Genomic DNA, 12,933 nt, shown 5'->3' on the forward strand with positions numbered 1-12,933 from the left:
ATCAGTTTATTTGCCAAATGTACAAGCACACAAGAATTTCACCTGGTGATGCAACACAATAAAATTTGGTACAACTGGACAGCAGCAGCAATAAAATGAAAAACGGAAAATTGAGTTAACGGTATAAGTATAACACTGACTTGTGTATAAGATTATTAAGGATGTTTACGGCTTTCAGAAAATAGTTAAGGTGTCTGGTGGTCCTGGAGCTGAATGAGCGGAACCTGTGAACAGTGTGGTGCCGACTGAAGAGGAAGTGGGCGAGATGGTGTGAGTCCGACTCAACGTTTTTGGCTGGCTTCCCGGCTCTCGCGTCGTGCTGGACCCCCGCAGGCACATGCTCCTAGCCTGCCAGCCTCCTAGCTGATCACACGGTACGTTTCAGCCTGTGTTTTATTGCAGCATCGGGTGATGGTACCATACAGTGATAAATGAGATGAGGACGCTTATAATAGTGGCTCTGTAGGTAGCGCATCTGGCGCTATTCTCACGCTCACGCAAAAAAAAAATAATTAAAAATCGTACGGCAAATCTGTTTTCTATTATAAAACCTAAAATTGGATAACAAATATGGATCAAAAGCGTTGGGGTAGTATGAAAACCCTACAGATTATGTACAAAGTAATAAAACTGTTACACGTACGTAAAGGCCTATGTATGCGCGGATTTGTCTCGAATGGAAAATCTCACGCCAGCCGTTTTTCGCGGCAGCCCGAGGAAAAATATTCTCTGATGAGTTACTTTGATGGTGGCGGTGTTGTGAGTCTCCCATCCCAAGTCTCAGCTGATTGTTTTCCCCAAGAGCTTGACAGACTTTACAACTTATAACCTGGGGCTGATAAGTCGTGGAGGATGTGGATGCTTCCTCACTAAAATAGGAGGAAACGTGCTGCTGAGAGTTTTGTTAATTTGGTCTTAGTAGTGTTACTGGTTATTTAAAAATTAGCAAAATATGTAGTTTAGTTCTGTCTCTTCTAGTTTCGTGTCTGGCACTGTTTACACATTTATGCCTGAAGGCTTTTTATTTAATGAATGCCTTCAACGGCAACATAACATGCCCTCACAGGTATAAAATCTGTTTGCACGTATTTCGCTGGTAACTCTCCGGCGGGTATTCCTAAGGGCACACGCGTCATTCTCCGAAATCTCCAGCTGGCAGAAAGTGCTTATTGCTGTGCACTATCGTTTTTAAGCTAAACTGACGCTCTATGCATGGAATGCTTTTTTCAAAAGGGAGTTGCCGAAACAACTAAACAACAATGCACTAAACAAAGATGAATCAAATTACATTCCCCCCAGCTATAACGTCCTATCTTCTCTATATAATATACCAAAGTAGGCGATAACATCGCGGGATGTTTATATGACTTTCAGTTGAATGTCATATATATGCAAGTTAGCATCCTGTAAATTGTTTCATTGTAAATATTGAAAAGCCTGGCATTTATATTTTTAATGGCATTTGCTCCGCCACTTTCCAATGAATTAAAAACGAGGTTTATATATGATGAACGCAAATACTAAAAGGGTCATGCAAAGGCGCGGCTTCTCAGAAGGAGGATTGTTCCAGTGGTGTTGATGGTGAGCTGAGTAACTTCCTCGAATATATCTTGAAGAAAAAAAAACACTGGCTTTCGAAACTTCCTTAAATGCTCAATTCAGTTTCCCTATGTTTCCCCTTGAAATGCGCGTTCACGATCAAATTTGAAATCAATACGCTAGATGGCAGACTTCCGAGAATTTCAATCCGGGTTTTGAAGCCTTTCTATATACATAAATATTCCGTTCACCATGCACGTTTTAAACGTCAAGTAACCACGATTGTATTTCTTTCCTGTTTATATGGCATTGTGTATTATACCAGATTTACAATAAATTAAAAAAGACATACGTTAATAAACAGCTGTCATGAAATGCTCGTATCGTCTTGGTCTCGCCAGCACATGAAATGTCTAAAGAATTTGCTTCTATAACACGATTGCTATGAATCAACACATAAATAATGACTCGTATAAATAGATTTACACTGCTCATAATCCAAACTATCATATTGATCTACATACAGAAGTTCGTGATACTGGATTAAAAATTTTTTTTTCTATTATTATTGATTATTATTAAGTATTGATTGGTTACACTTAGCTGTCTATGCATCTATGTTATACTGACAGTGAAATACTCTCCAATGTACCACTCTCACTGCTAATATACAGGGGAAACCAATCTGCCCAGTGGCCAGGCAAAATGGTTCCCCCTGCTATAAGGAATAAGCAGTAATTCCCAGGCACTATATTGAGCACACTGATCTGTCTATAGGTCCATGTGATACTAACAGTTATATCGGCACTAATTTATATACAACTGTAACACATAAACATTGATCCTAATGCGCCAGTTACAGTGTACTATTTACATATATATTTTACATTATTCTAAAATCAGGAACCCTGCATACACCATTGCCAGATATGTGCAATTTAATTTTGATAATGTATTTAACCAAGTGACATAAATGTTTATTTACATTTTTGATAGAATGGTAACATTGTAATGCACGTTTTTTTCACTGCGCTTTAACTGCGCTTCTTAGAACGTGATTCACCGACGCACTAATACATGCTGCAAATAGGCCCAAGATATCGAAAAGGTGCACAGCATTAGGCTTGTGTTTTTGTGTTTTATCTTGTCCCACTGACAAAAATTAACTGCACAGTTTTTAATCATCACAGACAAGTGTAAAAGTTGGACTAAATATTGTTCATTACCACCCACCAATAAAAAGCAATTACTAAGTACTACACACAGGCTAAAATGAATCAATAATAGCATTTATGAATCATGTACAGTAATGCTACAGCTTACAAAACCATAGTTTAAACACTTCATCGTGACCTTCTGACATAAGGAAAAATGTCTTGCAAGGTGCTTAAATTAATCTGTGTTTTGATGTTATTAATAATATCAGTTTGGGTTATTCATTGTATTACTGTTAATATTATTTTTAGTCTTTTACATAGAGTAGCAACAAAAGTATGTTATTAATCCTGAACTTAGAGCTTCATTCAATACTTTGCGTGCAATGTATAACAACCTATGGCACTTTACTGAATTAATTCAGGAATAATTCACTATTTTTATTTCTAATATGTTTTCTCTTAATAACATAATAGATGTTCTTTTTCTAACTACAGATTAAACAATGCTCAGAATGTCAATCAAAGAAGACTGTCAAATCCATAGAAGAGCACCCACCCATCATTGTAAGTCTTCATTATTTGATATTTGATTAGTATGTTGTATGACTTTTAAATTGAACAACTGATATATTTTTTGATATATGACATTTTGTCTGACAGGTAACTGAACCATGGGAGTTAATTGGCATGGATCTTGTGGGCAAATTGGCCATGACGGACAGGGGAAACCAGTACATATGTGTGCTGATAGATTATTTCACGAAGTGGGTGGAAACATTTCCACTGCCATCGAAAAATGCTGAAGATGTCACTATGTGCATAGTGAACTTTTGCTACAGATTTGGTGCACCGAAAAGGATTCTGACAGATCAGGGAAGGGAATTTGTACACAAGGTTAGATATATATATATATATATTAGTGCTGTCAAACGATTAAAATTTTTAATCAGATTAATCACAGGGTTGCTGTGGATTAATTTAGATTAATCACGATTAAATATCATTCATTTTTAATCTATATTAATCACAATTCATTTTACATGAGCAAACGGACTCAAGAAAAAAGGGAATATATATGCACTTAACATGTTTATTGAACATCTTGAACACGAGTCGGATGCATTCCATCTGCCACAGAAGTGCAATACCATGAACCCATATCAAAAAGCAAGATTTTTTCTGAGCCGGACAACTTGTCATATTTAAGGTACCTCAGTTTATCTTCGTTCACTTACAATTAGCCCGAACTACCGTAAATCCGACAAATAATCCGACTAATCATGAAATCCAATTCTAGCCCAGTTAATTGCCATTATTAGCAATATCAGTTAACACATTACGCGCGGTGCTTTACGTATAAAACTCCGTAGCAACACGTCCACAGATAAGTTGGACGGTATAATTTGTGCGACTGATTTAATGAGCCATAAATGAGAAGTAGTGCTTAAACAGTATAAAACTACAACTTTCCCTTCTGTTGATAAAAGGCGCAGCCATCTTGGATTCTGAACTCGGGATCCTCTGTGCTGCTCCGAGATATTTCTCGGATCTCCGAGAAACGGGAGCGCATATGTTGTCACTTCCGGCTTCAAAACTCCAGAATACAACTCGGAATACGAGTTCCCAGGGCAAATGGAATGCACTAAAACTGGCCGAAATGGGTTGACAGAGACATTTCAGGGATTTAGAGTCATTCTGCACTGCAGATGGGTTAATTGCGTAAAAAATTTTAATCAGATTAATCATGATGATGGATTAATCCGCGTTAACCCGTTAATTTCGACAGCCCTAATATATATATATATGTGTTGTTTAGTTTGTCATTTCCTAAGTATAATACATTATATACATTTGCTATTTATTATTTTTTCCAAACCTTTTTTTAAATTTGCAATTTTGAACTGGGTGTGGTCAATAGTGTATAGAACAATAGTAACATTTACATTTTATACAGACACACTCCAACAAATTGTAAAAGCAATGAACACGAAGAAAAGTGAAGTGATCTCTAAATTTTTTCCATGGCTATATATACTTGTTCTTAACAAGTTATTTAAGATTATACTTTTTGCCTGGCCACTGGGCAGATTGGTTTCCCCTGTATATTAGCAGTGACAGTGGTATATTGGAGAGTATTTCACTGCCAGTATCACATGGACCTATAGACAGATCAGTCTGCTCAATATAGTGCCTGGGAATTACTGCTTATTCCTTATAGCAGGGGGAACCATTTTGCCTGGCCACTGGGCAGATTGGTTTCCCCTGTATATTAGCAGTGACAGTGGTACATTGGAGAGTATTTCACTGCCAGTATCACATTGACCTATAGACAGATCAGTGTGCTCAATATAGTGCCTGGGAATTACTGCTTATTCCTTATAGCAGGGGGAACCATTTTGCCTGGCCACTGGGCAGATTGGTTTCCCCTGTATATTAGCAGTGACAGTGGTATATTGGAGAGTATTTCACTGCCAGTATCACATGGACCTATAGACAGATCAGTGTGCTCAATATAGTGCCTGGGAATTACTGCTTATTCCTTATAGCAGGGGGAACCATTTTGCCTGGCCACTGGGCAGATTGGTTTCCCCTGTATATTAGCAGTGACAGTGGTACATTGGAGAGTATTTCACTGCCAGTATCACATTGACCTATAGACAGATCAGTGTGCTCAATATAGTGCCTGGGAATTACTGCTTATTCCTTATAGCAGGGGGAACCATTTTGCCTGGCCACTGGGCAGATTGGTTTCCCCTGTATATTAGCAGTGAGAGTGGTACATTGGAGAGTATTTCACTGCCAGTATCACATGGACCTATAGACAGATCAGTGTGCTCAATACAGTGCCTGGGAATTACTGCTTATTCCTTATAGCAGGGGGAACCATTTTGCCTGGCCACTGGGCAGATTGGTTTCCCCTGTATATTAGCAGTGAGAGTGGTACATTGGAGAGTATTTCACTGTCAGTATAACATAGATGCATAGACAGCTAAGTGTAACCAATCAATACTTAATAATAATCAATAATAATAGAAAATTTTTTTTTTAATCCAGTATCACGAACTTCTGTATGTAGATCAATATGATAGTTTGGATTATGAGCAGTGTAAATCTATTTATACGAGTCATTATTTATGTGTTGATTCATAGCAATCGTGTTATAGAAGCAAATTCTTTAGACATTTCATGTGCTGGCGAGACCAAGACGATACGAGCATTTCATGACAGCTGTTTATTAACGTATGTCTTTTTTAATTTATTGTAAATCTGGTATAATACACAATGCCATATAAACAGGAAAGAAATACAATCGTGGTTACTTGACGTTTAAAACGTGCATGGTGAACGGAATATTTATGTATATAGAAAGGCTTCAAAACCCGGATTGAAATTCTCGGAAGTCTGCCATCTAGCGTATTGATTTCAAATTACTGCTCTAAAAATCCCAATCACCAGCAAACACAATTTAAGTTTCTTCACAGGTTGTACCCCACTCCCCGGAAATGCCATCTCATGGGCTTAGAGCCTGACCCCATATGTCATTTTTGTCCCCTTCAGGTCCCTAAATGTCTTCGATGTCCTCCACGGAAAGAGCTGCCAGACACACGACCCTCCACTTCTCCCATCCGTCCATCGTGTAGCCAGCTGCGCATGTTCCTGCAGAACAGTCAGGTTCCCCTGAACCTGGGCTTCTCGTCGAGAAGATGGTGTCAATTGCGTTGAGAGACCAGTTGATCAAATCCATAACTTCCTTAGTTTTGAAGAGCAGGGCTGAGAGAGTCTCTCAAGTATAGACAGTAAGACAGTAGACTAGACGAGACGAGAGAAGCAAAGCAGGGAAGATAAGGGGAGGGAGAGGGAGAGAAGTGCGTCCGCCTCCGATGAGAGCTCAGTGAAGGATGGTTGCAACCTCGTTGTCACTCTGGGTGAGATCCTCACACGGGATCTTCTCACCCACCTAGGTTGAGTTGAAGGGGTTTACCAATTTGCTGTTATGGAAGCGTAGTAGACTCTGTAAATTTTTTGTAAATGGTCCCTTTTGTTTTTTACACCTCTTTCCACGTCCTGACCGGCCTCCCGCTGTATTTCTACGGCGTCCTGAGCCTTGCTGACCCCTGCTGGTTGCCACCGGGGTGGGAGTAGACGCAGTGGCGGCAGACATGGTCATGGAGCTGGCTGCCGGCGGCCCAGTGCGGCATTTCCTCTGACGGCCTCCACTACTGGTACTGGTTCGTCCTTTGGGATTAAAAAGACAGGGGACAGCACATTTAATTAAACTGAATCCTTATGTCACTCTACAACAAAACTACATCACAGATATCACACTTGGCAGTCAGTATTGCACATTGAGAAAAATTCTGCCATCTTATTGGATACAGGAAATATAGGCTTGGGAGACTTATGCGCTGGTCTTGAATTGGGCCGCCTGCGTTTCAACAGGGGAACTTGACCTATAAAAACATGACAGTTGGTGCACAGATTCCCTGATATGCAGAACAACAGCGAAAAACAACGCTGGAAAGGTTCATGTGCACCAAATATAGCAGCTTGCTCAATCCAAATGCTGACATCAGGAACTGACTATTAAGTAAAATCATTTATATATCTTTCAATTTCCATAAATTGCATTATTAGTATTAGGGATTGCATCTTCACTCTCAAGTTATCGAAACTAGGATTTCTGCTTTTTCTTTTTTTTTTTTTGTGATCAAATTTTAATTGGAGATTTTATAACAAAGAACACGACGGAACAGAACAAAACACACTCGACCCCCCCCCCCCCCCCCAATACACTCTGAGACAGCACCTCAAAGGAAAAGAGACAAAGGACCAACAGTGGTCACCGGCAGCACCCAGCCCCAAAGAGTGCAGCTAAAAACTGAGGAGAAAAGAAATAACATACTTAAATCAGTAAGAAATGTCAAAATTAGGAAAGTAAAAATCAAAACAAAAAACAAGGAATACGGCCTCAGGACGTGACCCACAGCCAGTCCTTTACCAGCTGCACGTCATGGAGCCAGCTCTGGATCGTAGAACCAGACGAGTTGTTAATCCAGGCTGCAGAGAGTTCCAGCAGAAGCAGATCAAGGAAGGTGGACTTCCAAACAGTGGGAATGGCACGATCAGGAGACTTCCAGACAGTGGGAATGGCACGATCAGGAGACTTCCAGACAGTGGGAATGGCACGATCAGGAGACTTCCAGACAGTGGGAATGGCACGATCAGGAGACTTCCAGACAGTGGGAATGGCACGATCAGGAGACTTCCAGACAGTGGGAATGGCACGATCAGGAGACTTCCAACGAGAGGCTAATAACAACTTAGCCGCTAAGGAGGCGGATATCAGGAGCCTCCGCTGGAAGCGAGAGAGAGAAGAGAAGAGAAGTCCAGGAGAAGAAGGACCACGGGAGACAGAGGGATGGGAGAGGAAAGAACTGATGAGAGAGATCTGGCCATATAATCCCAAAGAGCAGGCGCTGGAGGACAGTCCCAGAACATATGGAGAAAGGTACCAGGGACCTGAAGGGGACAAAAATGACATATGGGGTCAGGCTCTAAGCCCATGAGATGGCATTTCCGGGGAGTGGGGTACAACCTGTGAAGAAACTTAAATTGTGTTTGCTGGTGATTGGGATTTTTAGAGCAGTTTTTAATATTATGAAAAATAACACTCCAAGATAGGACAGGGTTTGGAGAGAGCTCCCCCTGCCAGACAGAAATCATGGGGAGAGGTTTATGAGAGGATCTGCAGAGGAGAGAATAGAGACAGGACACGGGCTTAGAAACAGGTGAAAGGACAGAGCAAATCTGCACAGCGGGTGAAGAGGAAGAAGCAAGGAAAAAGAGATATTACAGGCCCTAAGCATGGACCTCAGCTGGAGGTAGAAAAAGTATGAGGAAGAAGGAAGATCGAATGTGACCTTAACCCCAAAGGACGAACCAGCACCAGTAGTGGAGGCCGTCGGAGGAAATGCCGCACTGGGCCGCCGGCACCCAGCTCCATGACCATGTCTGCCGCCACTGCGTCTACTCCCACCCCGGTGGCAACCAGCAGGGGTCAGCAGGGCTCAGGACGCCGTAGAAATACAATTCAATTCAATTCAATTCAAAAGACTTTATTTGTCCCCGAGGGGCAATTTAAAAGGCACAGAGGAGCAACGCACACAAATAACAGTAGTAACACAACAGATGACACACACACATAATGAACTATGAACAAAATAAATAAAGCTTAAAGTACAGAGGCAATAAGATGCATGATGATGAAAGTGGGAAAAAAAAAAGAGAGAGATGAGAGACTCAGATCAGAGGAGGTCTGGATTGTAGGGGGAGGGGAGGTGGGAGTGTGAGGTGATAATGGTGGGTTTGGGGGGGTGTCAGGAATTCAAAAGAAGGACAGCTTTAGGAACAAAGGTGGCCCTCCTCCTCTGTGTCCTGCAACCGGGACATCGGAGCCGACGTTTGGAGGGGAGCCACTCAAAGGCAGAGTTCAGCGGGTGTGATGGGTCTTTAATGATTTTGAGTGCTAGCCTGTGTGTCTGCTGGTCGCAGATGTGTGATATGGATCTCAAGGGCAGACCAATAATCTTAGAGCACATGCTGACAGTGCTCTGTAGCTGATTTCTGTGCTGCATGCTGGTGGAATGGAACCAGCAGATGATGGAGAATGAGATGACATTCTCTATGAAGGAGTAGTAAAAGGACCGTAAAATGTCTTTCCTGACTCCAAAGGAATTGAGCTTCCTAAGGAGGTATTGCCGCTGATGACACTTCCTAAGAATCTCCTCTGTGTTGGAGGAGAATTTCAGCAGATGGTCAAAGATGGTGGCCAGATATTTATACTCCTGGACTAGCTCTACTGGTTTACCATGGATGAAGGTGGTAACTGCTGCAGCCAGGTCTCTCTGCTTGTTGGAGTAAGTCACGTTTAGTTCCAGACATGAGGTGTCACACCAGCCCACAAACTTCTGCAGAGCGTGACCATGGTTGTGTGAGGGGCCTGACAGCAGAGTCAGGAGGATGGAGTCATCAGCGTACTTCACCAGATGGCAGTTGGGCTGTGTGTTTCTGCAGTCATCCGTGTATAAGATGAAGAGCAGAGGAGACAGCACGCATCCTTGTGGTGACCCGGTAGAGGTATAACGGAGGTCAGAGAGAGTATTGTTTACCTCTGTGATCTGTTGGTCAGAAAGTCCAATATCCACAGGATTAACTGGTTGTCCAGATGAAAGTTGAGGGAGAGTTTAGTAGCCAGGATGTGGGGTTGCAGAGTGTTGAATGCTGAGGAAAAGTCGGCAAACAAGAGTCTAACTGATGAGTTAGGCTGCTCCAGATGTTTATGCATGGTGTCTATAATGAATGATTTTGCGTCGTCAACACCTCTGTCTGTGCGATATGCAAACTGAAGCGGGTCCATATAGGGGTTAGTTGTTCTGATGATGTGGTGTTTTACGACCCTTTCCATGGCTTTCATCACTAGAGAGGTGAGAGCCACGGGCCGAAGATCATTCAGAACTTTGGTTATACTTTTTTTTTTTTTTATAATTCAAGTTTTTATTGTTTTCATTCGGTACATGACAGTGTCATCCAAAACAGGTTACAAATTTTACAGGTACTACACATCAGGGCAGAAAGTGCACAGTGGCTATAACCAACAGGTTCAAACGGGACAGTAATTAATTAATTAATTAATTAATTAAGGAGGGAGAAGTAAATAATCTCACCAAAAAAAAAAATAAATAAAAAATAAAAATAATAACAATATGAGAAGTTACTGTGTCACTTGTGAAGACAGAGATATAAAAGACCAAAAGTCTTCCCAAACCGGAGTACCCTCCCGAACCCCTGCTGTATTCTTAGAATGCAGTTTGTAGAGCAAACGTTCGTACGCAGCTGTCTTAGTCATCATAATGACCCATTCTTTTAAGTCTGGGGTGTCGGGAGTCTTCCAACGTCTCAAAATAACTCTAGCCGCCACAGAGACCCCCACCATAATCACAGAGAACCCTCCCTTTGTAAGATTTGGCATCTGCTCCCTGTCACCCAATAGACACAGCCTTGGTGAAAATGGTATTGTCTTTCCAAGCCATTTGCTCATAATATTCAAAGTTTGGCGCCATAAAGGCCGAATAAGTGGGCAGTCCCAGATACAATGAATAAAAGTACCTATGTCCTTTTGACATTTCCAGCAAACATTATTATCAGTCAAACCCATTCTATGAAGCCTATGAGGCGTCAAATAAAACCTATGTGTAATTTTATACTGTGTAAATTGTCCTTTAGCTTCTCTTATATATTTGCCAGTATTTGACAAAATTCGTTTCCACTCCTCGTCCCCAATAACAGTCCCAATATCCTTCTCCCATATTGTCTTTATATTAAGGCAATCATTACTGAGCAAATGGTTGGTAGTCCTGTAGAATACAGAGGCTTTCATCCGAAAATGGGGCAGTGTCAGAAAATCCAAGATATGATTCCCATCTATGCGCTGAATTTTGGTGAGAACACAATTTCTAATCTGAAGATATTTCCAAAAATTATCTTTCCCCTTTAAATCATACTTCTGTACGAGATTATTATAAGACATAAATACACCTTGGTCAAACAGATCAGTCACAGTACACAAACCACTCATATGCCATTTCTTCCAGTATATTGGTGATTTCCCAATACTAATAGCCGAATTGTACCACAGGGAAGAGTATGGTTGCTTACAATGTGATAATTTATACATCTTGTGAATCTTTGCCCATATCTCTCTCGAGTGCTTCATAACAGGATTTGTGATCATATCCGAACTCTGAGACAGGCGTTCGATAGGGCTATATGGCCATGACAAAGTTTTTTCAATAGTAACCCATTCTAATTGAGTAGTATTGTGCCAATGCATGGCTAATTTGGCCATTTCGAATGATATCTGATATAGCCGAGGATCTGGTAATCCCAACCCTCCCTTATCACGAGGCGCACATAATTTACTAAGCTTTATCCTAGGCCTTTTTCCGCTCCATAAAAAATGTTTAACCATCATACCGTATTGAGTAAACACCGATTGTGGTATTGTAAGCGGCAGCATCATAAGCAAATAGTTAAACTGAGGTGAGACCACCATCTTAATTACATTTACCTTCCCCCATAAAGTTAACTGAATTTTCCCCCATTTATCAAAATTATTTCTTATATTTTGTAAAAGTGGCGCCATATTTAGCATGGGGATCTCTTCCAACTCCCTGCTTACCTTGATACCCAAATAATTTATCCCACTCGGAATCCATCTAAAGCCAAATTTAGTTACCATATTTGCATTACATATTCCGGATATAGGCGCCGCCTCTGACTTTGTCCAGTTGATTTTATATCCAGACACCATAGAATAGGATTGAACCGTCTCCATTAAGTAAGGTAAGGATTTATCTGGATCTTTTACCAAAGCCAAAATGTCGTCGGCATATAAGAACAACTTGTGTTCTGTGCCGCCCCCTTGAACGCCTGAAATATTTGCGTTAGCCCTAATGGCCATGGCCAAAGGTTCCAGTGTAATATTGAACAATAATGGTGACAGCGGGCATCCCTGACGCGTCCCCCTGGTGAGGTCAAAAGACGGAGAAACTTTACCATTAGTAAACACGCACGCCTTAGGGGCCTTATACAATGTTCGAACCCACTTGATAAAACAAGGCCCAAACCCAAAATTTGATAACGTTGTAAATAGAAATTCCCAGTGCACCCTATCAAACGCCTTCTCCGCATCAAGTGAGAGAGCGACAATCGGGTCAGATTTTTCTCTGTTTAGCCAAATTAAATGAAGTAACCTTCTCATGTTATCCGTTGATGATCTATTCATCATAAATCCCACTTGATCCATGTTTATAATGCTGGATAGTACCTTCTCTAGCCGTAAAGCAAGAATTTTACTAAGGATCTTGCAATCAACATTGATGAGACTTATTGGCCGATAATTTGAGGGTTCGGTGGGGTCCCTATCTTTCTTAGGAATCACCGATATTAGAGCATCATTAAAAGACGGGGGCAGAGATCCACTAGCATATGCCTCATTATATACTTCTGTTAAAATGGGTGCAAGTAAATCTACATACTGTTTATAATATTCAACAGGAAACCCATCTATCCCTGCTGATTTTCCATTCTGCATAACAGATACAGCTTGTCTGACTTTAAGTTCCGTGATTGGGCCTTCTAACATATACATCTCCTCTGGGGACAATGTAGGCGTTTT

General features: G+C 41.1%; 1 long non-coding RNA gene across 1 annotated transcript; it reads left to right on the top strand.

Moving 5' to 3' along the window:
• Positions 1–24: 24 nt before the first annotated feature.
• On the top strand, positions 25–7,361 carry LOC140586359 (uncharacterized). The gene is made up of 3 exons (XR_011988189.1): positions 25–374; positions 3,192–3,260; positions 6,255–7,361. It is a non-coding gene; the product is annotated as an uncharacterized lncRNA (long non-coding RNA).
• Positions 7,362–12,933: the final 5,572 nt, after the last annotated feature.

This window comes from Paramormyrops kingsleyae, unplaced genomic scaffold, assembly GCF_048594095.1.
Source record: "Paramormyrops kingsleyae isolate MSU_618 unplaced genomic scaffold, PKINGS_0.4 ups44, whole genome shotgun sequence".
NCBI lineage: Eukaryota > Metazoa > Chordata > Actinopteri > Osteoglossiformes > Mormyridae > Paramormyrops > Paramormyrops kingsleyae.